The sequence below is a fragment of the Mustela nivalis genome (genome assembly GCF_964662115.1).
Source record: "Mustela nivalis genome assembly, chromosome: 13".
Taxonomy (NCBI): Eukaryota; Metazoa; Chordata; class Mammalia; order Carnivora; family Mustelidae; genus Mustela; species Mustela nivalis.
This window is the reverse complement of record NC_139032.1, coordinates 56,247,136-56,273,090: the sequence shown is the minus strand read 5'-3', so window position 1 is coordinate 56,273,090 and position 25,955 is coordinate 56,247,136. Positions and strand designations below refer to the sequence as shown.

The following is a 25,955-nucleotide window of genomic DNA, read 5'->3' as shown; positions in this document are numbered from 1 at the left end:
CAGAAATATAAATTTTTACTTTAAGAACAGAAGTCAGGGGCACCTGGGTGGCTCAGTCATTAGGTGTATGCCTTCAGCTCGGGTCGTGATCATGGGGTCCTGGGATTGGGCCCCACATCGGGCTCCCGGCTGGTGGGAAGCCTGCTTTTCCTTCTCCCACTCCCCCTGCTTGTGTTCCTGCTCTCGCTGTCTCTCTCTCTCTGTCAAATAAATAAATAAGTTGACTTCAGTAAAGTACTTGTTAGCTAGATTTTGAACATTCAGGAAAAGTCTCTAAGACAAATGCGTTTGCTTTGATGAACTAACTGTTCTGCAGCTTCAGACACCCAAGGAGAAGATAAGAATTTTTCTAGTAATAAAAAATTTCTGGGACGCCTGGGTGGCTCAGTTGGTTAAGCAGCTGCCTTCGGCTCGGGTCATGATCCCAGCGTCCTGGGATCGAGTCCCATATCGGGCTCCTTGCTCCGCAGGGAGCCTGCTTCTCCATCTGACTCTGCCTTCCACTCTGTCTGCCTGTGCTCGCTCTCGCTCGCTCTCTCTGACAAATAAATAAAATCTTAAAAAAAAAAAAAAATTTCTTCCTTTCTTGTAGCACACAATAATCCCTTTATTTAATTTTCTGTCTCTAACACTTATGAAATATTATTTAAACAAATTTTATATTATTTTAATAATAGTTTTTGTTAAGAAGATTAATGAATGGCTCAAACATTGTTTCTTGTAAACTTCTAAGACCTTCCTTAAAGGCTGATCTTAATCAACATTTATATAAAAACATAAATCTGATTTCTTCTATGTTAGTATATTAAAAAAGATAAAAAAGTTCTTGACAGTTTTGCCCCCTGTCAGCTTTAACACATTGTGGTAAGTAATGGGGCGAGATAATTACATGGTCCTGGATAACCCAAATTGTAATGGAAACCAAACTCACTCAAGCAATGTGCAAAATGGACTTAATAAAGTTATTTGGCACATATTATGTCAAGAATTAGGCAAGAACTATATGCAATGGCTGAATAACTGAACTCTACCTCTGAAACTAAATATATACTATATATTAATCAACTCAGTTTTTTAGAATATTTTATTTATTTATTTGACGGACAGAGATGACAAGCAGGCAGAGAGGAATGCAGAGAGAGAGGGGGAAGCAGGCTCACCACTGAGCAGAGAGCCCGATGTGGGACTTGATCCCAGGACCCTGAGATCATGCCCTGAGCCGAAGGCAGAGGCTTAACCCACTGAGCCACCCAGGCTCCCCAATCAACTCAATTTAAATATAATAAAGTTAAAAAAAAATTAGGCAAGAACTTCTTAGTTATGTGCATCTCGTACTTTCCTCAGCCATATGTTCTTCTCCCCCTCTTCTCTGCCACCCCCCCATTGAGAAACCCACTCAGGGAGGAAGCCATTCAGCCTAATCTCCCATTAACTAATTTCCTCAACTTCCTTCTTTTGCTTCACCTTCATTCGCTCTCCCCAGCTTTAAGCTTGAAGGCAGTTGAGGCTGCTCGCTTTTAGCTATAAGATTTTGAATTAGGGGAAGAAAAGAGAATGCAGGCTATTAGGTTTAAGAGTGTTTTTCAGGGGCGCCTGGGTGGCTCAGTGGGTTAGAACCTCTGCTTTCGGCTCAGGTCATGATCCCAGGGTCCTGGGATCTAGCCCTGCATTGGGCTCTCTGCTCAGCGGGGAGCCTGCTCCCCCCCCCCCCCCCGCCTGCCTCTCTGCCTACTTGTGATCTCTGTCAAATAAATAAATAAAATTCTTTAAAAAAAAGAGTGTTTTTCAGTGGACATAGGGCAAACTTAGAAATTCTCTCCTTCTCTCTCTCTCTCTCTTTTTTTCCCCCCTCTACTGGTGTCCTGTGAAGTTCTTTCCTACCTTCTGAGAATACTTTCCTTTTTTTAGCATGATGTGTATAGCCAGAATAGCCCCACGGCTGGGAAGACTGGGAAGACTGGGAAGGGCTTGGTTTGCTCAAACAGCTTTTCTCCCATCATTGAAATTCTCCTCACATATCAGTCTGGTTATTTTCTTATACATTTGCACAAGGCATCTATGGCATGAGTCACAGTAAGAAACTCATCATAAGAATGTGCCAGATTGCAAAATAGATTTCCTTTCCCCCACTAATGGCAGATTCAAGATTTTAAAATTGCAGTGATTTAGTAGGCTTAAGAGTATGCTTTTTTTGAAGCCCCATACTTCTTTTTTGCTAATATAAACTACATTTTGGTCTATAACAATTAACTAAACTTGTCATTTAATCAAGTTATCCTCAAGTTTAAAACAGTTGCCCCTACAGAGCTGTACTCTTCAAATTGAAAATGAATTTCATCATAAATAAATATCACACCACAAATAAGTATCACAAGCACATGCAACTTTATGGTTGGTATGTGTTCTGTGTGTATATGTTGAGTGTGTGGTTTGTATGGCATGGGTATCTTGTGGTATATGTGTACATATGTGATGAGCGTGTGGTTTGTGTGTTGCGTATATATGTGTTATATATGTGTTTGTGGTGTATGTGTGTTATTTATGGTGTATTTTTTTGTGTTGAATAAGTGTGTGCCATGGTGTGTGAGTGGAGTGTGTGGTATGTGTGTGGTGTGTGGATTTTGTGTGTGTCTGTAGTGTGTACTATATGTGGTGTGTATATGTTTGCTTGTGGTGTGTTTGTATAGTTTGTGTATGTATTTGATGTTTAAGTGATAAATGTGTGTGTGTGTTTGTGTGTGTATGTGTGTGTGTGTAGTGGTATTCTGCAGGGATTTGAGGCCCAGAGCTTAAAAATTTTAGTGTAAGTGTATTCCTGCATTGAGACCAATTGGCAGAGTCCTTACAATTATTTCATCTCTTCAGAAATCATTTATAGGTATTTTCTTAAGCTTAAAGTGTTTGTTTTTTAGGAGGAAACTTCAAATATAAACTAGATGAAAGTTAAAGTGATTGCTGCATTGCTATAATTTTAGCTGACAATAAGGTTTAATTTAGCAAACAAAACCAATTGTATTCAGAGTTATTGTCCTCATAGCTTCAGGAGGACGCATCTCCTCTGCCTCTGACATGTAAATCTGTCCTGGTCAGTTGCAACCATCTTTGTCTTCAGAGGCCATTGCATGGGATGATGTGCTTCATTTTGACATTTCTGTCAATGGCCCTGTGCCATCCTGTGGGAGACTGCGTAGTCGAGACTGAGAATGGGAGCTCTTGAATCAGAACACTTGGGTCTAAATATTGGCTCTGTCAATGAGGTGAGGGCTTACTTGATGAGTTTACTCATCTGTGAAATGGGATAATAGTTGTATTTACCTCTCAGGGCTGTTGAGAGGCATATATGAGATGGTGCTGTAACATCATGCATAGAACATGGGTAAGTATGCATGAAGATGTGTGTTGACGATGGAGGTGATCTTGTATGGATATGGCTGTGCCATATGGAGAGGAGTGGAAGCTGATAGTGGGTGACTTCTTCCAAGATTATTGTGAATGTATTCCATTTGGTCTGCCTATACCTATTAGATTTATGAATGACCTCTCAGTTCTCACATCAGTGTAGCTTGATTTCTTTGTGGCGTTAATAGTGCCTCTCTTAATGAGTAATAATCACAAGGGGTTTTAAAGATGTTATTGGTTCTAGGTCTGGTCCAATGTTAGGGCAAAGGTCCTTTGAGCAAGAGTTCTCTCCCTTCTGTGTTGAAACTGCCCCTCCCATCTGTTCCCTGTTCTGAAATAGGTAAATGTTTCAGCAATGGAGAACTGTACTCCAAGAGCATAAAAAAACTGTCCAAAGACCCTGATGTATTATATAAGTCCCTCTGACTAACATGCAGTCATTTTAGCACAATTTTCAGAGGAAACTTTACATTTTGTCCTGGCTATTTCTGGGCTCCTACGAAGATGTTAATGTCTGAGCAAAGTGTCCATTAGAGGGCTCTGGGTGCTGAAACAGGCTGTGGATGCGGGGTGTCTACCGTTTTTGATTGTGCTTGTCTGTCTTATTTATTGAGGAGGATCTCAAGGCCCTCTCTTGGTATGAGGAATGCAAATTGTAGAATTGGGGCATATGAGGAGTGGTGGGGAAATACCTACAGAAATCCAAAACCTTGTTCTTGTCTAGTACTGTGGCCACTGCCAAAGAGTTTTGTGGAGAAGGGCCTAGCCAGCTGGAAAGATGCCAGCATCTATCATGCCAACATCTACTCCTGCTGCTGGACTTTGTGGTTAGTGCTGGTCTTTAACATTTCTGCTGGACCTTGGGCTGAATGTCAAGAATTAACAGTGAGGGGCAGTCCTGCCAGGTTTCTGTCAGAACTTAGCTCTCCCTTTCTTTTGCTTATCTTGTCTCTCTAACCTTAGTCTGGGGCCCACAAGTAGATGAAAGGGATGTCTTTAGTGTCTCCACCTGTAGTCTTCAATCAGTGTTAGTGACAGTCATCTACTGCACCCATCCCTTTAATCCTAATTTATCCCAACTCCCCTCAACCCCATCCACCCTGCCAAGGGTTCTTCATTATCTCTCCAGCAAGATTTGGATCAATACCTTCACCTTTCTTTAAGGCAGTCCTGAGACATCCTCAAATTTTTTTCTCCCCCATAATTCACTCTCTCCACCAGTTTTTTCCGGGGGAATTTTCTTGGAGAACTTTCAACCTTTCTAGATTGTCTCCTACTAAACTTTGTGTCAGGCTTAGCTGTGCCTGTGGACCCTCCCTATCTAGCTCACCAAGTCAAGTTCTCTTTTTTGTGCAGATAGCTCCTGCTCTCTCACTTCTAACAAATCTTTGTCCACTTTTTGAAAGGGAGATAACAATTTCCTGTGCAACTTAGTTTACTCACTTGTAACCAAACTGTGATTTTGGTCTTGATCAATCAATAAAGAAATCAGTATACATTAAGAATGTTATCAAGCAAATATAATAAACTCTGCCTTTTGATTGTGCTTGAGGACATAGGAAAGGCTATTATATATAGGCTTGTTTTTAAGAAGCTTGGTCATGTTGGAGAAACCATTTTTTTTGAGAAACTATTAATATCTGTGTATCAATAAATGAGTATGTATGCATTAATTTTTATAGTCTGCCTATACCAAGGAATTAAATTGGTTTATAATAAAAGATAGCTAGCTCTATGGGATGTTGCAATAGTGGTAAGTGATCAAAAGCATGTAATAGGTAATTGAAAGTGAACCCAACTTAAGTTGTTGGGATTGAGTACAAAATTTAGAACTGGGATTCCTGGAAATTAAGGAAAAAGAGAAACACAATGAATTATATAATTTCTCATATATATGTCTAATCATATATATGATAAGATATAACTGATATGTATCATTTATGTGGGGGGACAGTCCTGCCAGGTTTCTATCAGAACTTAGCTCTCTCTTTTCCCTTATCTTGTCTCTTTAGAGACATATCAAAATGATAGGTATCATTTTGCAAACACCGATTTTTTTAAAGTATGACCTACTAAGAAGAATCTGTCCATTCATTTACTCATTGTACATATGCTGTATTCCAGACACCGTGGATATGAAGTATACAAGAAAAACAAATTCTGTCTTCATGAGGTTTTTAGTTAAGAGAGGGTCAACAAACAAGTCAGTAAATAAAGTAACATTGGGTAGTGATAAGTGCTCTGAAGGCAAATATAGTGGACTAACCGGATAGAAAATGTTGGGGAGGCAGGGGGAGGTCTGTTTGGGCAGGTGACATAAGAGCAGTTACTCAAATGATAAGAGTGAACCATGCAAAGTGCATTTCATGAGAGGAAAAAGCAAGTTCCTAGGCCTAGAGGTAGGAAAAAACTTGATATCTTGGAGAAACAACCAGTAATACTGGAGGAAACTTGTACAAAGCTTTGTAGAGATTTGGATTTTTTTTCCCAACTGTGATTGGGGAACTTTTGGAAACTGAACTTTCAAAATTTTGTTACCTTTTTTAATGTCTAATTCTGATTTCCCCTGGCAACTTCCATATGGAGAAAAGCCTGCAGGCGGCAAGAGTAGAAGCAGGGAGAATATTTGGGTCTCCTATTGGAGTCCCTCTTAGTACCACTGCAAAAGTCTGAGTGAGGGAAGAGGGTGGCTTGGTTCAGGATAAAGCTGGTAGAGGTGCTATTAAATGTTCTGATTGAAGGAGAATCACCGTGACTTGCTGATTAGCTGCAATGATGGAAATAAGAAAAAGAGAGAAATTTAGATTGTTCTAGGTTTTCAGCTTAAGCATATGGATGAATGATGATCCATTTTTTGAGACAGTGAAGACTGAGCATAAGCTGTTTTGGAGACCAAAATCAGGAGTTCTGTTGTGGACATGTTCAGTTTGAGTTACTTTTGAGATAGTCGACATTTGGATCCCAGAGTATGGAACTCAGGGATGTGATAAGCATTTGGGCATCAGCAGCACTCTCAAGTTATGTCTGTCACCGTTTCAGTGGAGGACTTAAATTAATGGACAAGGTTTTCTTTTCTTTTTTTTTCAAGGTTTTATTTATTTGACAGAGATTACAAATAGGCAGAGAGGCAGGCAGAGAGAGAGAGAGAAAGAGAGGAAGCAGGCTCCCTGCTGAGCAGAGAGCCCGGTGCGGGGCTCAATCCCAGGACCCTGTGATCATGACCTGAGCCAAAGGCAGAGGCTTTAACCCACTGAGCCACCCAGGCGCCCCAATGGACAAGGTTTTCAACAGAGAGTAACATAGAAACGATTTTCAAATGGCCACCTTGTGACTGTTTTGGCCATGGTTCTCCAGAGAAACAGAACTAATAGGATGTGTATATAAATAAACAAACAAATAAGGTTTATTATATAGAATTGGGTCATGTGGTCCCAAAATCTGTAGTTGGCAAACTGGAGACCCAGGAGAGCTGATACATATGTAGTTCCAGGCTGAGTCCAAAAGCCAGAGAACCAGGGAAGCTGATGGTGTAAATTCCAGTCTGAAATCAGGCAGGCTTGAGACCCAAGAGGAGCCAGTGTTTTGGTCTGAGTCCAAAGACCGGAAAAGACCAGTGTCCCAGCTCAAAGAAGCAGCAGTTCCCTCTTATTCAGCCTTCTTGTTCTACTTAGTTCTTTAGTTGATTGAATGTGACCTAGCCAGATGGAGGAGCGCCATCTGCTTTACTCAGTCGTCGTCATTTTCTTCTTCTTCTTCTTTTTTCTTTAAGATTTTATTTATTTCAGAGAGAGAGAGAGAGAGAGAGATTGAGAGAGAGTGAGCAAGAATGCAAGAGCAGGGGAAGGGAGCCCGCTGAGCAAGGAGCTGATGTGGGACTGGATCCCAGGGCCCTGAGGTCATGACCTGAGCTGAAGGTAGATGCTTGAAGGGCTGAGGTGCCTCTTTACTCGGTCTTCTACTTCAAATGTTAATCTCTTCGAGAAATACTCTCAAAGATACACCCAAAATAGTGTCTGTCCAAAGGTCTGGGCACCCCAGGCCCCAGTTAAATTGACACATAAAATTAGTCCTTACAGTGACAACAGAGCATTACATCACATTATAGTTCTGTGAGGAATGTGTGCAGCTGAAACAGGGAGTTCTTTTGCAATCTAACCTGTTTTAATGTTAGTACCTGTAAATTCCAGAGGCAGGCCTGGCTTGAATGACAATGGTTGTTTTTCCTGATTGTGAGAGAATTTTTGTTTCTTCCTATAAAACTTTAGATTTTAAGAAGAGCTGAATCCAGTGAGTCTGCCAAAATGAACACTAGATAAACAAATTAGTTGACCTAGTGAATCAAGTAATTCACCAATGCATTAGACATTTATGAAGTTTTTAAAATTTGCCAGATAATACCATTAGATCAAAGTCTTTTTGGGAGACCACCACATGAACAGGTAAATTGTATTTCAGGGCTAGTGCCTGGCCATGATGAAAGTATGAGGAAAGGGCTTCAGAAAAGCAAAGAAGGAAGAGACAATTTTGATGGAGAAAGGGGTGGTGGTCAGGAAAGGATTCACTGAAGAAGATAGACCAAGATTTTGCTAGGTGAAGAAGGAGGCAGAGGAACTGTGCATAGAGAAAGGCATGGAGGTATGGGGGGGCATAATCTAGACAGGAGTGAGAAGTTCAGTGTGACTGATGTGTAGGGTGCACAGTACTGAGTGGAGGGAACTGAGACCAGCCGGGCCCAGAGGGTGAAGGACCTTGTATTTCTGCCTAAGGAGTTTGGATTCTTTCCTGCAGGCTGGCGTGTCTCCACCTTGAGTGGGCATAAGAATCATCTGGGGAACTTATTAAAGGTGGGGATTCCTAGGCCTTCTCTCTAAGGAGATAGATACAGTAGGTCTGGGGCTCAAGAAGTGACAGCTTAATGAGTTCCCTAGCTAATTCCAGTGCAGTTGGTTCACAGACCCCACCAGCACTATGTGCTATGAAGGCTTCTCAGAAGAGGGAGTGACATGACCTGATTTATTTTTAGGAAGGATAATTCTGCCAACTGTGTGGAAAATGGGCTGACTTCACTAGCAGGGAAAATGTCTAAGCAGTTGCAGCAGCAGGCATTGCAGTGAGAGATTATAATGAATGGGGCTAATGTGTTAATGGGTATAAAGACATGGGCTCAATCTCAGAGACCTGAGTTAGGATACACAGTTGACCCAAGCAGAAGAAGGGCTGAGAAGAATGAAGGTTGGCTCTCAACTGTATAGTTTGGAAGAATGAGTGGTTAATGGTGCTTGGTAACTATTTGCTGAATGTGTGGGAGAATAAATATAGGACAAAAAGTAGGTGAGATGGAGTAAGAAAGGAAAATTCCATTTTAGAGGTTATATTTGAAGTAAATACAAGAAATATTGATCTAGTATTGGTGAGGAAAACTCAGGCAGGTTTGGAGATATGGATTTGGAAGTTAACGTAGAGATAGTTATAGCAATAGTAGAGCAATATAGCAATAGTAGAATCTGAGACTACTTATCAAGAAGATACAAACCTTAAAGAGAAGAAAGCCAACCCTGCAAACCTTTTGGTGTGTTTATTTTATTTTTAATTTAATTTGATTTGAGTTAATTTAATTTAACTGACAGAGAGAGAGAGAGGAGAGAACACGAGCCAGGGTTGGGGCAGAGAGAGAAGCAGACTCCTCACTCAACAGGGAGCTGGACCTGTGGTGGAGGGGTTGATCCAGGAACCCAGAGATCATGACCTGAGCAGAACGTGACACTTAACTAACTGAGCCATACAGGTGCTCCCTTTTGGTGTATTTAAAGGACAAAGGAAAACTAGTTGGCAGAGAAAGTAGCTGAAAAGAAGTTACAGGATTCACAGGAGGTATGTTTTGAAAAGTTCTGAAAATAAGGGAAATGTTGTAGGAATTATGTATGCATGTATGTAAGTGTGAATGTGTGTGTGCAAATGTGAATGTGAGGGAGTGTGTGTGTATGTATGTGTGTGTGTGTGTTGGAGGGACATATTGGGACTGTGTTGTCAGTCTGAATGCTGAAATATGTTCTACTAAAACTCTGCTCTAAGATACAATTGACCCTTGAACAATGCAGGGGCTGTGGCACTAAAAACCTGTGGAGTCGAAAATCTGCCTATAAATTTTGACTCCCGCCAAAACTTAACTACTAATTGCCTATTGTTGATTAGAAACCTTATTGATAACATAGTCTACTAATACACATTTTGTATGTTATATGTATTATATTCTGATGTCTTACAGTAAAATAAGCTAGAGAAAAGAACTTGTCATTAAGGAAGTCTTAAGGAAGGAAAAATATATTTATAGTCTGTATGGTATTTATTGAAAAAAAAAATTCCTTGTAAGTGGACCTCAGTTTAAACCTGTGTTGTACAAGGATTAACTGTCATTTGCCAAATTTAGCTCTCTCTTACAAGGTCATTCTTGAATTATGGTAGAAAGGCTCAGACAGATCAACAGCATAAGGAAAATAGTAGTCTTTCTGTTTGTAGTACTGGGGACAGTACTTATTTCAAGTAAAAGCTATTTTAACTTATTTCGACATGAGGTGGGCTAAGACATATTAATCCCTCTCCCTACATCATTTATTTCTTTATAGCATTTGGTTATAATTAGCCTTGTTTTAGAATTACCTCTCTCCTATCTGTTAAGTTTCTACAGATTTTAAAGCTATATTAGTATACCCTCAGTAGATATGACTGTGCCCATCTTACTTAAAAAAAAAAAAAAAAAAAAAAAAAAAGATCGTTAAAAAAAAACTCTTTCAGGGGCGCCTGGGTGGCTCACTGGGTTAGGCTGCTGCCTTCAGCTCAGGTCATGATCTCAGGGTCCTGGGATCGAGCCCCGCATCGGGCTCTCTGCTCCGCGGGGAGCCTGCTTCCCTCTCTCTCTCTCTCTGCCTGCCTCTCTGGCTACTTGTGATCTCTGTCTGTCAAATAAATAAATAAAATCTTAAAAAAAAAAAGAAAGAAAAAGAAAAAAAAAACTCTTTCAGTAAGTTTGGCGAAGACAGGTGACTCAATTTTAATTTTGATTTCTACCTCAGCCAAATTGAGATTTGGACATTTGTCATTTGTATTAATTATTGGACATCTGTATTAATATTTTTTTCCTGTAAATTCTCTTAAGGATTTTTGTCCATTTGTATTTTAGGTCTTAAAGGTCTTTTGGACTGATTATTGTATGTTCCTTATATATTAAGAGCATTTGCCAGAGAGAGAGAGAGAAAGCGAGCAAAGAAGCAGGGGAAGGGGCAAAGGGAGAAGCAGGCTCCTCAGTGAGCAAAGAGCATGATGTGGGACTTGATCCCAGAACCCTGGGATCATGACTTGAGCCAAAGGCAGACACTTTGCTGGCTGAGCCACTCAGGCATCCTGGAGTCCAGCCTTTTAAGTATAGACTTTCTCTTATGACTTCTTTTAAAGTGTTAAATCCAGCATCGGATGATTAGGTTAAAAAAAAAAAAAAGAATCTGTGTTCCACTGGGGGAGGGAGAGGTGAGAGTTACTATTGTGTCATTTTTCAAGTCTCATTTTCTAATAGTTTATATTTGGTGTTTTATTTTTGTTGTATATTAACCCTGTTTACTGGTAAATTTGATACATTCACTTATTTATAGATTATGTTTTCTGAGATAGGTTCTCTTAGTACTGGTGTTTGTTTTTCCTTAAATAGAAGAATTCATCAATGAAACTAACTATCTGGAGATTCTTCTGTGGAAAGATTTTTAAATGATAGAGTGTCTTTAATAGCTATAGCTTTATTTGGATTTTATTTTATTTGGTTTCTTCCTGTATCATTTGTGGTAAGCCTTATTTTGGGGGGGCTTTGCCCATTTTATTTTATTTTTTAAAGATTTTATTTATTTGAGAGAGTGAGCAAGAGAGAAAGAAAGAGCATGAATTGGGGTTGGGAGAGAAGCAGAGGGAGAAGCAGACTTCCCACTGAGAGGGAGCCTGGCACTGTTCTGCTAGATCCCAGGACCCTGGGACCATGACCTGAGCCAAAAGCAGATGCTTAACCGACTGAACCACCAAGGTGCCCCTGCCCGTTTCATCTAAACTTTCCAATTTATTGTTGGAATTGTTCTCATATTCCTTTAGTATCTCTTTGATGTTTGCAGGCCTTATCGTGAGTCGGTCTTCATTTTAATTTTTGTTATTGGTAATCTGTGCCTTTTCTCACTTTTCTTGATTAGTCTTGGCTAAATAAAGGATCATCAATTTTATTACTCTTGAAGGGAAATCTCTCGAAGTCAGTCTGTCTTTCCTAGGCCTCCCCTCTTCAGGGTCTCAGCTATTTAAGGCCAGGCTGCTTCTGTAGGTCCCGACTTCTATGTTTTCTCTCCCATCTCCATGAGATTATAGGCTTCTCTGCCTCTGGCACGTGTTCTCTGCCTGGCTTTTCAGCATTACCCCCATCCCCGACCCACCACAACCCTTGCCATGCTAAGAATCATCATTTCCTTGAGTGGAAAAGAAATAAAGAATACTGGACTCACATCAGTAGGTGTCCCTTTTCTTCGGAATCTTGGCCTTTCAGATCCCAGATATTTTGACAGGTCTGTCTCTGATATATTTAAACGAATGTCTTAAACTTCGTACCTATAACTTCATACTCTATAGCTATCGCCCTCCAATTCCATACCTCACCCTCCCAATCAGTAGGCAGTCATTACTTCTGTGTCTATAGATTTGTTTTTTCTTGACATTCCATATCTGTGGAATCATATAATATGTAGTCTTCTGTGACTGGCTTCTTTCACTTAGTATAATATTTCAAGGTATACAGATGCTGTAGCATGTATCAGTATATTATGCCTTGGCAAATGGTCATAATCCTTTCTAAGTTTGAATCAGCTTTCAATATTCTATTCTTTGTGTTTCCAATGTTGTGAAATATCTTTGAGAGTTCCTTTAACTTGTTTTTGTTTGCTTGTTTTTTTGTTTTGTTTTTTAGCCAGTATATCCTCATATCTTCTGATATGTCCTCATGTTTTTGTCATAGCCACTTTCACATTGGAGAGCATCATAACTACCTGCCTTAACAAATCCTTGAAATCTGGATTCAAATTTCACAGCAGCATCCTTGTTTGTGCTAGCCACTTAATTAGACAGTTTAATATTAATCAGTTTATGCCAACATCTGAAACCATGGAACCAGTCTTTACTGGCAGTAAACGGTTCTTTTTCAGTCTCCCTGTAATTACATTTTTCTTTCAATATGGCAGCTAATATTAACACTTTGGCTTGAATGCTAATTGAACTGATTTGAATTATCTTTTATTGCTGCCTTCAGTCCAAAGGAGATGTGCTCCATTTCAACCATCTGTTTCTACAACAATTTGAACTAAAATATATTAGCACAGCTTTAACTTGTTTTTTTTTGTTTGTTTGTTCATTTTTACTTTTTAAATTTTTATTAATTTTTTTTTAGTGGAGGGGCCGGGGCAGAGGGAAAAAGGAAAGAGAGAATCTTAAGCAGGCTCTATACCTAGCATGGAGGTTGACGTGGGGCTTGATCCTAACAACCCTGAAATCACGACCTGAGCTGAAATCAAGAGTTGGCTACTTAACCGACTGAGCCACCCAGGTGCCCCTACCTTGTTTTTTATATTCATCACATTTTATCAGCATAGTTTATAGCATAGTTTCATGAAAGCCTAGATCTCATCCTGTCTTTGCTTTTCTGTTGCCATTTTTCAAATCTAATTGCATCCAGTTTCACTTCCAGCATTATCACTTTTTGTCTCTTTGTTGCACTTTAATCCTTGTTGTAAAATATTACATGTATTTATCACAGGGGACAAGGAGGCAACACAGCTGTACTCTTTTCTGTCTGTGCGAGAGATCAATAACAAATGCGCAGTGCTCAATCACCGACAAACTTTGGAAGAAGTAACGTCATTAGCCATTGATCATGCTGTTCATCAGCTATATAGTGATTTGTGGTTGAAGGTTAGCAGCAAAGTTTGTACTTTATGTGATGACTCATAATTAATATATGGTGGTAACTGAAATTTGAATGGTGGTAACCATTTTGTTGAATGGAGTTAATTTAACTAAAGCATGATAGCTGAAATTTGTAAGCGTTGAAACAGTGCAAAGTGAAGGATTCTAATGTATTTCAATTAATCGTATATCTTTCAGCCTCATCTGCTAGTAAAGTTGGGTCTTAAACTAACTCTGAATATTTTATTTGAGGCAGACTTAAGGCTACCATTCTAGCCTTTGAGTTTATGGTAGCTGCTCTGATCCCTGTGATTATCTTCTCAAAACGTGGTCTCCTCCTTGTCTCCTACCTCCACTAATGAGGCCTTGAGCAGCTTTGCCTCTGATACATATTATTTCCCTTTGTGGACAAAACAGCAAAGGCTTCTCTATGTCTGATGTCTCCTGTTCTCTCTTTCTCTATGATTTTGTGATTTAGAACTGCCCTCTAGAAACACATGGCAGCCCTTACTTGGCTTTATAGCTCTTACCTTTCATCCAGCCAGGATGAAAGTTTTGCCTTGGCACCCATAGTGTCAGCCAGCTAGACCTGCCTCTCTAATGAATAACTCATAAACACTGGAAGCACTATTTTCTCTGAAGAATGCCTCATAGTGGCCATTACATCCTCTCTTTCAAACCTCAGACCAACCTTTTATTTTCCCCTTAAAGAATCTAAGTTTCAAAAACTCTTCTTTAGTATTTAACATGGACTTCAAAGGCTCACAAAGGGGGAAAAAAAAGGGGTTCCTGAAGAGGTTCTGTCTCTTTTTTCTTTGGAACCTTTGAGGCATTTTCAATGTGACAATACATTTTAAATGGATCCAGAGAGATTCCTTGTGGTTCTTTTGTGTCTCTGACTATTTAGAACATGGCTAGGCATAGAGGAAGCATTTAACAAACATTTGTCACTTTGTTAATTAAAATGACAAGCTACAGGAATACTTTGATTTGCACATAAATTAATTTCTTTCTCTCTTTCTTCCTTTCCTTTTTTTTTTTTTTTAAATATTTTATTTATTTATTTGACAGAGAGACCCAGTGAGAGAGGGAACACAAGCAGGGGGAGTGGAAGAGAGAGAAGCAGGCTTCTTGCCAAGCAAGGAGCCTGATGAGGGGCTCAGTCCCAGGACCCTGGAACTGAGTGGAAGGCAGCCACTTAACTGACTGAGCCACCCTGGCACTCCACACATAAATTTATTTCTGAAAATTATTTTTTTTTTTTGAGGATGGGGAGGGAGACATGATGCTGGATTGGCAGACAGAGAAGAAAACTTTGACATTATTAAGGTTGATCCTCTTAGCAGTGATCAATTCAGACATTTTTTTGATGATGCTGTTGGAAATGAGTGGTTTGCAGGCAAAAATATCTTTTGTTTAAGGCCATATTTTATATATTTGCTTCATATGTGATAACTATATATTAGTAAAAAGCTTTTGCAGTCAAAAACAAAGGATTAGCATATAAAAGGGTTAGGCTATGAGACTTGGGAGAAGGTATTGTAATTTGTCCTCTCAAGGGGAAAAGCATAAAAGCTCATGGGAATTTCTTTTGGAGACATGCTTGTGGCCAAGCTGTCAAGTCCTCCTACTTGTTGAAAATTTGGGCTATTTTCCTTATCATTTTGTCTCATCTATGATAACTACGAATACAGTGTGTTATGTAGTGAGGGTAGCCTTTTTACTTCTGCTATTATTTCTGAGCAGCCTAAAGGCTGTTTGAAGGTAGGGACCAAATCCTTCGGGTAGTCTCATCATTATTTCCTCCAGCCCTTAGCAGAGAAGGGGCCTGTGCACACAATAGGTATCTAGAAGTGTTTATGGAATGATTAAATCACGCCTTCTTTATCAGTTTGTAAGATCCACTCTGGGAGAATCAAAGATCTGTAACAAGATCAGTTCAGGGCCCAGCAAGAAGGATCTGAGCTCATGGCACCATGTCATGAGGTCAGATTCAGAAACGGAAAAGCATGACTCTAGGAACTCCTTTGTGACATGGTTCATTAGATGATTCAGATAGCATAAGGTAAAATATGTGATACTGGTACTAATTCCACCCCAAACAGCACAGCTCAGTGCTTACTTAATTTGTTTTTTGTTCATTGATGCTAGTTTATGTTCAGGATGAAATGTTACAGGCTGAACTATGAACCCCCAAATTCATGTTGGAATCCTAACCCCCTAGAACCTCAGAATGCAAGTGTATTTGGATATAGGGTCTTTTAAAGATGTACTTAAGGAAAAATGAAGTCATATGGGTGGGCTCTAATCCAAATATGACTGGTGTTCTTATAAGAAGAGATTAGGACATGCATGGAGGAAGATCATGTGAAAACACCAGAAAAAGATGGCCATCTGCAAGCCAAGGAGAGAGGCCTCAGAATAAGGCCCAGCTGACATGTTGATCTTGAACTTTTAGCTTCTAGAACTGTGAAGAAATAGATTTCTGTTGTTTAAGCCCCCCAGTCTGTGGTATTTGTTATAACAGCCCTAGAAAATGAATGCAAGAGCTGAGCTATTTATATTTCTATGAATAGTGTCAGGTCTCAAGACTATATGTAAAATATATGCCTTTGGAGGGGCAGGCAGAAATGCAACAGATGGACAGAACTTTTTTTTTTTTTTCCTCTTTAGCGGCAGGTATGACATTTAAAGGTCATGAATTGAATCAGGAATGGTCAGACAGGATCATAAATTTATTATTTTTTAATCTTACATATGAAGATATCTCAACTCCCTCAAAGTAAGGGGTAGGGAGGAGGGACCTCTAGAACATTTTAATACCATGGAGGGTTTAGTAGAGATTATGTTGAGAAATGACTTTGGAGAGAGATTTGGAAATGATCAGTATCCACTATTGTCTAGTCTAAAAGCAGTGACTTTAAATAACAGTCTATAACTGTACCTCAGTCTTATTAAATGTCAGGGAAAAATAAGGTTATAATACTAGAGCACTCAGTATGTATCTGTTTTTGCCCCCACCCATTACTGTAAGACTTCTTACCCGCTGTTGGTCTCTTTACCCTGCCTCTTTGTTTCAAGTGATTCTCAGGGAGAGATTCTTCCATGAACAGAGGCCTCTCATGATCTCTATCACTGTCTGTCTAATTGTCTATTTTTGCTAACAGTTTAAAGACTTATTTAATATGCTTCTTAAATTTTAAGGTAATTTGGATGTTTAAGTTTATTTACATATATTTCATAGTAAAACTAATATAATCACAATAAAAGAAAATTTGGAAAAGAGATAAGAGAGAAAAAAATCCCCCATATCACTATTCTAAGGCAGTTGCTAACATTTGATTGCTTTCCTTTCAGCCTTTTCACACATTGCGTAAGATATTTTCTCCAAAAGTTGTAATTCTAATGTATACACAAGCTTCTATACTCCTTAAAAAAAAACCACACACTCACAACTTAATATTGTATCATGAGTCTTGTCAATGGTACAACAGAATTAACATAATTTTGGTGACATATAATATAGCATTGAGCTGACATAATAGTTTACTTATCAGTTTCTCAATTCTTGGACATTTAGGTTGTTTCAAATTCTTTAAAAATAAATAAGATGGCTGTCTTTGACAATGGATGTGTTTGAACAAACTTTTTTTTTCTTCCCTGTTTTGTGTGTCTGTCTTGGAATACATTCCCATTGTCTGAATTACTATGTGAAAGGGCAGACTTATTTTTGTGCAACAGCTTTGAGAATGTCCTATTGTTGTTAAGATCTGCCATAGAGAATTTGTATAGAGGCCATGCTTCTCATTTTAACTTATGTCAAGATCTCCAATGGCTTGGGAGTACTGCCACTGCCTTTTAGGGAATCATCTATCTAGTTCATAGTTAGTGTATTTTGCTTGATAAGTTTGCAGGGTGAAATTCAAGATAAAGATGGGTTCAGAGTGCACATCTAAGACTCACACGAAGAATTGATGGAAGTCTGCATTATATGTTCAGTGCACTTCATGTATCAGTGAGGGAGAGTGAGAGCTCAGGAAAGCAGACACAGAGAAGCAGCTCTGTTGCACTAACCATGGAGGAGACCGTTGAGTGTGTAGACTCAAGGACTGTGCCACTGGGCTGTGGGTCTTGCCTGGGGAATAAGATACCCAGTTTTTCTAGAGTTAGGGGGAATGCTTCTTCCTGCCCATTATATTTCCTTTGTTCTGGACAATCTTCTGACTGTTGTTTGACTTCTTCATTTTCTTAATACCAGGATGGTGGCAGTGCACTCACTGTGGTTGCCTCTTTATTCCAGCAATGAGGAGGCTACTCAAGGAAGAATATATTGCTTTACTTTGTGGGCTGACATCATTCCCAATGCCATCTTGCTTTCCTACTTTTATTTGCTCTTTGCTTTATCTTTTTATTTTGGATTCATTTTCTCTTGTAACCTGTTTACATATTTCTAAGTGGCCTTAAATTTTTTTTTTAGAATAAGTTGTGTTTTAAATGAAGATTGAGGGATTAGCTTTTGGGGTTTAGGAATTGGTCCAGTATCTGGGCCATGGATACTGATGACACAAACTCAGTGCTATCTTTTAGGTCCTGTCATTAAAAAATCCAGCCCCTTTGAATCCCTTTTCTCCATTTTGAACCTTTTCACAATGCCAAGCAGAGTTAGGTAATATTTATTCAGGGGTTAATAGCCCAGTTACATATGTATAGTTATCCCTTTTTGTCTTTTCTGCCTCTTTATACTTTTTACTTCTGTACTTGAAACATATAGAAACTTTAGTTTTGATCTAAGGAGAAGTAAGGATTTACCTATTAGCTATTAGCCTGGATTATTCAGCTAATTAAATGTTATAATTTAATAATTTAGAATTTTGGACCTGAGCCCTTTGAATACTTAGTAATTCTTTTTTTCTTTTCTTTTTTTTTTCTAAAGATTTTTTTACTTCTTTATTTGTCAGAGAGCGAGAGAGAGAGAACAAGCAGGAACAGTGGCAGGCAGAGAGAGAAGCAGGTTCTCCCCTGAGCAAGGAGCCCAGTGCGGGGCTGCAGGGCTGTGGAGCTTGATCCCAGAATCTTGGGATCATGAGCTGAGCCAAAGGCAGCTGCTTAACTGACTGAGCCACCCAGGTGCCCCAAATACTTAGTGACTCTTAAATCATTGATTTTCGCAGCATTTTTTTTTAAAAAATGAACTTACCTCATCTTCTCTGAGTAAGCTCTTGAAGTTAGGGATCTCTTCATCTTTGAAGCCCTCTGAGAACTGAGACTGAGTCTTTGTACAGAGCAGGAACTCAATACTTGTCTGCTGAATTGAATACTCTCACCTCCAAATAGGCTTGAGAGGTAAAGATGTCTATGCACACTATCCTAAGGAACAGAAAGCAATACTGCTAATAAGTATATAAAAAAGGATTGATAACCTTTACCAAAGACTCCGCTCACTCAGTGATGGCAAGGAAAGACCAACTCACTAGAGATGTCATGCTAGGTTCTCATTTAAATGGCATTTGCAGGGGCGCCTGGGTGGCTCAGTGGGTTAAGCCGCTGCCTTCGGCTCAGGTCATGATCTCAGGGTCCTGGGATCGAGTCCCACATCAGGCTCTCTGCTCAGCAGGGAGCCTGCTTCCCTCTCTCTCTCTCTCTCTCTGCCTGCCTCTCCATCTACTTGTGATTTCTCTCTGTCAAATAAATAAATAAAATCTTAAAAAAAATAAATGGCATTTGCAATTAGAGAAGCTTGTTAAATTTTAAGACTGAAAGGTATTTGTATAAAGAGTGCCGTGGTGATTGTGCTTACTTTTAATTTGGTAGATGTCATTTCTACTCAGTTGTTTGAAATTAAATTACAGATCTTTATATCAGTAAGAAGCATCCAAAATATTGCGCATATGATGAGAATAAGAGTGAAAGCTTGTAGTCATGGCAGGCTAAGAGGTTTTGATTTGAGGTAAAAATATGATTTCTTTGGAAATCCCTTCTAATCTGCTAGTATGTTTTCTTAATTTCCTCCAGTGACTCAAATATTTTGAGAGCATATGTAGGCCAAGCCATTTGAGCATGTAGAAATAATAACTGTACTTTCGGTACCAGCTCATTACTGTGATATTCCTTGAGAACAAAAGACACAGAAAAGGGATTTTTTTTTTAAAGGTACATTTCATTCAGGTGCATTAGTTCCTGACTAGGGAGCTCAAATAACCCACTTTCAGGGCTCTTCAGAATGATTACGTTCTGTTCTGCGTTTGCTGCAGAGAATCTCTGATCAGGAGAAAGGGTTTAAATAATCCCATCATTGATCATCCTTTTTCTCACTTGCTTTTTGCTGGGCCCTTTCTTGTCATTATAATTGATGCTTTCTTGTCTGTATCTATTGTTAATAAAACAGCTTCTTTCTTTTGGTGAAGGCGAAAGGTCGGATATGTGGCCTTTGCATTCCTGATGATGGACAAATATTCACACTGTCTACTGTTGGCAAAATAACCCAGCAAAACTGGACATCCAAGGTATGAGGTATTGGTGTTTGAACACGCTGCACAGGACGTGCAGCTGTCAGCCATAGTCACATGGGAAATGAGTTCTTTAATAAAATAGTGTTTTATACCTATGTGTAACCACTAACAGAGCAGTTTCTTTGATTAGAATAAAAAATAATTCTGGGTGAGATGAGCTAATTAGCTCCACATGTGAAATTCATTCACCATTATTCATATTCAATTTCATGTAGGAAAGAGTTGAAGCCAGAGGGTACAAAGTGCCACAGGAGGTCATTTAAGTGGTTAACTTGATAAAAACAAGGGCTTTCATAGTAGAATCATCCCAAACTTTGTTAAAAAAAGAGTATGGCCATGAAAATCTTTTATATCACAAGATGTTTTCTGGTCATCTTGTGACAAAAGAATGGTCCTTTTTAAAGATGTGTTATACATTTTTATTTTTCAATAACTATTGCAAATTCACTGACCTTTTCTGTGACAGTAATACCTACTTAAAAAAAAAGGTTTATTCTGCTTCTTCAAGGCAAGGGTGATATTTTTATCAATGAGAGAAAATATCTGCTTTTCAAAAGAACTCTTGCTATGGAGAAACATCTTCAAAATGTTTATTTGGAAATGTTTCTATCATTATATGATTTTGTGGTTGAAAACAATGTATCTCAAGCACAAAACCTTGGTAGTTCTGTACTTTAAAAACCAGAATTTTCTAACTGGTATAAAAGTTTCCAGAAGAGAAGGTCACTGGGTTTGATTAGTTTGTAGGATCAAATCTCAAGATACTGGGAATTTTTGAGCCTAATTTCAACAAAGGCCTTTGCATAATTGGTGGTTGGGATTAAAAAATCATAATGTTGAAAGTATCTTTTTTTCCATCTGGACCTGTTGTTCATTTGAGTTAGGTTTTCAGTTATGCAGCCATTGAAACCAATATAATAATATGTGATAATAACTATATAATAATATGTGAACATAGTATCTAACATGAATTTTTAGGTCATAGAATTGAAAAAGTCTCTTAAAACAATGACTAATAAGTGAATATCATTAAAAAATTTAAATATTTTATTAATATTTTTTAATGAACAAAAAGTTTTAAAAATTAGTCATAAATTTAAACTAGTAAAATATTTAAATTCATATAAAAATTTTTTTGAAAGATTTAAAAGTTAAATTCCTGTAATTTACAAATAAATATAATTACCAATATAATTTATAAATAAGATATCTATGGAAAGTAAGTTAAAGTATAATAAGTTGGAAATATACAGTTAAATCTTTTTACTGTTAGGGATGTACCTTAAAAAAGTTGAGTGATCACAGTTCTATACATATAACTGAGTCTCAATCCCAGTTTCCCAGGAAAGAGATGATTGGTTTAATTGGGTCACATGTCCATCTCTGATCCAATCCTCTATGGGCCAGGGAGGAAGGTGATGTAGTTATAGGCATCTAGAATGGGTGAGTGTTTAGGATTCCAGTCATAACAGTTACATGATTTCATGGTGAAGCAATAATTTATTATCACATGAAAATATTAAATATTGTCAAGTATCTATCCTGCTTAATACCAGCCTGACTTTTCTTATCCCACAACGTATTTTTCCAGTCATTTTTACAGATGAATATTGTAAACGTTGACAGTGAAAATGCAAACTCAATATAAATAGATGGTGAAGTGCAACTGCTACTCTTAAACATTTAAGGATTTCATGAGGATGAAGAAAATGATGTTGCTCAGATCACATACAAATGGGGTTGGGGATAGTCAGGTAGGTTAACAACTGAAGAGAAAACCAGTAAGGGTTATGACATTATATATCTTCAAAGCAAATGATATGAATAGCAAAGGTAGGTATTGGTAATGGTAAATTAATAAGTCCTTCAGTATTTTGAGAAGTTACCCTCTGTGTGATCATACAACACAAATTAACCATAAGTGAAGGATATTATATAATGCTATTACACTCTTTTTGTTAAAAAAGTTATGTTTTGGGGGTGTCTGGGTGGCTCAGTGGGTTAAGCTTCTGCCTTCAGCTCAGGTCATGATCTCAAGGTCCTGGAATCGAGCCCTGCATTGGGCTCTCTGCTCGGCAGCGAGCCTGCTTCCCCTCTCTCTGCCTGCATCTCTACCTATTTGTGATCTCTCTCTGTCAAATAAATAAATAAAATCTTTTTTTTAAAGTTATGTCTCCTAATGTAAATATTTTAGTTGTTCACTCAAATATTTGAGTTCTTCAAACTTAGTACATAGTTGTGCCAAATAGAATCTAAGTTAAAAAGTAAGGTAAACTTATTTTCTCACATAATAATGATTTCATTTATGAAAGATAAAGCCCTAATCAAATGTTTTCCCTCAGTTATTTACTGTGGGATTTTGTTTCTTATTTGAGGATCTGATGCTCAGCTTATTGGCTATAAGGCTGACCCTCCTGAGAGCTGTGGGGAGGAAGTAGTGTTTTGTACCCAGCCCTTTGCACCTTCTTTAACTAATCCCCAATCATCTGCCTCTTCAAACCTGATCCAGCTAGAACCCTAATCCTTCAGGGTCTTTCTGGGTTTCTTATTTGTTGATGTGAAAAATTAATTTAAGTCAAAATGTTTATAAAAGACAGTAGCTCAAAAAGTTACTCTTTCCTGAAAATACTCAAGGGGTGAAATAGAAGAGGTTTGGGGTTTATAGGCAGCTATTTCCCTTTGCAGAAGGCCAGTTCTGCTGTCACTTTATCTCTGTACCACCAACTCCAATACGCATGTATGCCCCATGGGTGGGATCTTTGCAAATTCATGCCCACACTGACATTTGGCCCTAACATCCCACAGATTAAGAATGGCAAATAGATTTCATCTCACATGCCAGCTCTGATCCACTGGGAGTGATTGCCTGGAGAGCTTCAATGAGAAGGTTTCTGGGACCATGCCTAGTTCAGCAGGAAAGATTGTATCAATTAAATATGTCTGCCATGGTCGCTGGAGGTGGGGTGGTAGCACAAACAACGTTCTTGCTATCTTTGTCCTAGACTGTGACATGGCAGTGAATATTTCTGTACCATATCATGGAAGTTATTTGTCATCATGTAGATCTTAAGTGTTTACCAAAGCTCAGGGTTTACTATTAAATTCTCATGACCCCTAGCAAGTCTTAGTGAGCATCTTATGTATAGGCCTATGACTGTGCATATAAGATTAGTAGCACCGTCTTGGTGTACACGAAATGGTTCATTATTTCTACTTATGCTGAATCCAATTGATTTCATTAAATGGGACCTTGATTTAATTAGAGAGAACCAAGGTATGAAATTGTCAAGCATCATGCTCTAGATACAAAGACTATTTCAGATTTGGTCATTTATCCTTTAAAACATACCCAAAGTAGACATTTCTGTGCAACTCAAACTTAGGGAAGAAATTACCATTTTTTCTTCTGTCACTTCCAACATGATGTGCTTTTATACCTTCTGTACTGTCAGAAAAATTTGAGCAGCTTTCAGAGTTAGAAGCTTCAGGGACAATTCTGTTAGAAAAAAACCCCAGGGGGAAACAGTAAGGGCTAAAGACCCTTATTTTAGCCAACACATACAAGAACATTAGGAAGTAAATGTTTGCTGTGGCTTTATTGGATTCTAGTTAGCTTCACCCCTGAGCCCTAAGGTCCCTGTGGGAATGGGGTATGCCTCATCAGTGTGTAATCTTTTTAAAGCCTACACTCTCACGGGATGGTTTCAGAACACTGTTGTGGTTAAAATAATACCATCCAGATTTAAAAATAAATTCCAAAGGTCTCAGCCCTTCTTTTGACTTCCTTGAACTCAGCAAGGGGAAATAAGGAGACCATAATAATATATCTTTGACATCTCCTTTTCTCTTCCACCCATTTCCCTTATATTGAAACATCTCTCCCATCTCCCTCACCTCAGCCTCCCTCCAAAAACCCTACATCCACTGTACCAGTTCTCACCCCCGCCTCTTGTCATCCTTGCCAGCTCTTTTCCTCTGCATTACAAAGTCCAAGAGAGCTTATTTAGCCAAGCAGAACCATTCCTGTCTGGGAGGTAGGGTCAGGAGGGTCAAGACAGAATTCTCTTAAGCATGGAAGGAAGAAGGCTTGTGAAAGGCTGAGAACCAAGATACATGAACCATTTCCCCTCTTACCTTGTACTTCATGTACATCCCTTAGAGATTTACTCTCAGGTCGTCAAATCCTGGATTGTGTTGCAGTCACTGGGAAAAGAAGTCTTGGATGACAGCTTTCACATGGAGTACTCTGCAGTCTTTTCCACCCCTTACCTGGGTCTGCCTTTGGGATGCCATTGCTCCTGCTGTGTGTCTGGGGCTTGAGAGCTATTTCTTTCAGCCATATGTTTCAGTAACTGACTTGGGTTGCCCACCAATCTGTTCCCAAGATGCATCTGCCTTGGCCTTTTCCCCGTTGGCATTGGGGGATATCCACACTACAGGGCACCTTTTGGGATGGTGGCTTTCTCTTATGCTTCTTTATATGTCCTCTTCCAAAGTGGGTCTTTAGTTGCACATTCAGTTGGTAAGTTAGCTCAAAGCTCTATATTTTATTATAGTGTGAAGTAATTTGGGGGTACGTAGGTGGTAAGAATTATAGCTATAGAACCTTACTTACTAGTCCATTGCTTTAACAGCCCCTGCTTCGTGTCACTTCTAGAGCTGCCTTTAAACCCAACCCAACCTTATGTTAGGTGCAAACTTTTAGGTAGATTTTAATGTTTTCTATCTCCATTTCTAGCTTCTTGATTAAGTTTTCCTTTTATTAGTCCTCCCAGGAGAATTTCCCTTTTCTTGCTTTTCCTTGATCTCAAACTTTTTCATTCCTTTTTAAAACAAAACATTTTCTCATTATGTTTGGAAGTCAAAGATGCATGCTTACTATAGAAATTAGGAAAATACAAAAAAGTACAAAGACAAACCATCCACAATGATAGAAATAACCATAGTTAAAGTTTGGTGAATTTAATTTGCTTTTATGTAATTGTGAATATGCCAAACATTCTATATGTATTCTGTTTTTTTTCCTTATCTTTTTCTCTGATTTAATCTGTACCAACCCCTACCAAAATCATGATGTTGTTACTAAATTGTTGTTATTGTGTGCATTTGCATGTGTCTATATGCCCATACATGTACAAATGCACACGTGTGCATGTGTGTGCACACAAACATACACACACTGTAACTGGTGCCTTTGGGTCAGGTGCTGAGCTCCCGGATACTCTACAGTCTGACTTACAACACTACATTTTGGCCTCCTTTTACTAGGCAGTTACTTTTTTCTTACCTGTTCTGCCTCCTCTTCTCGACTTTTATGGATATATATGGATTCTGCTTGATTAAAGGAATTATTATATTTTTTTCCGGAGCCTAATTTTTACATTGGTTAACAGATAATGCTGTACACATAACACTTTTCAATAATTGCCTATTGATCCACTTCCCGTGGTATTTGGAATCTCAATCTCTACTCTCTTCAGTCTTAGCTCACTTGCTTATTCCTAAGAGCCTGCAGCTCTGTCAATTGCTAGGAAACAAGGTCTGAGTACCCAAGGAGAGTTTCCTGTTATTCTTTTGTAAAATGATGGCAAGGAGATTTGATAAAAGCTGAATGAATTTTTAGTCTAGGATGTTCTGTTCTTAAGCTGTAATTGCTGTTTTCCCTTTAACTCTAGAAGTGATTTTGCCAAATAAAAGAAACTTCAGTCTTCACGTGTGTCTTATTATTGTTTCATAAAAAATGTGTGATTAAAAAAGATCTCTGCATCATTAAAGGTGATTTTTGTCTTGGGACTGGTTTTATATAAATGTCAGGGGAAAGATGCGCTTTATTTATTTAGTAGTAGAGGCTATTGGATTTATTTATTTTTTTACTGTAATAAGTTGTTGTTGTTGTTTTTGATGTAGTGTTCCATGATTCATTGTTTTCTTATAACATCCAGTGCTCCATGTAATACGTGCCCTCCTTAATACCCATCACTGGGCTCCCCTACCCCTGGTCCCCCCTCCCCTCTAAAACCCTCAGTTTGATTCCCAAAGTCTGTAGTCTCTTGTAGTTCTTCTGCCCCACTG

General features: G+C 38.6%; 1 protein-coding gene across 2 annotated transcripts in view; it reads left to right on the top strand.

The window, feature by feature from the left end:
- APTX (aprataxin) overlaps positions 1-25,595 on the top strand; it is a 66,607-nt gene extending 41,012 nt beyond the window's left edge. The window contains exons 11-12 of one of the 2 annotated variants that reach the window (XR_014301675.1): positions 19,779-19,877; positions 21,475-22,049. The gene's annotated coding sequence lies outside the window, so the exon portion shown is untranslated. Of the gene's footprint in view, positions 1-19,778 lie in introns of both variants that reach the window. The other variant, XR_014301674.1, reaches the window with a different exon arrangement.
- Positions 25,596-25,955: the final 360 nt, after the last annotated feature.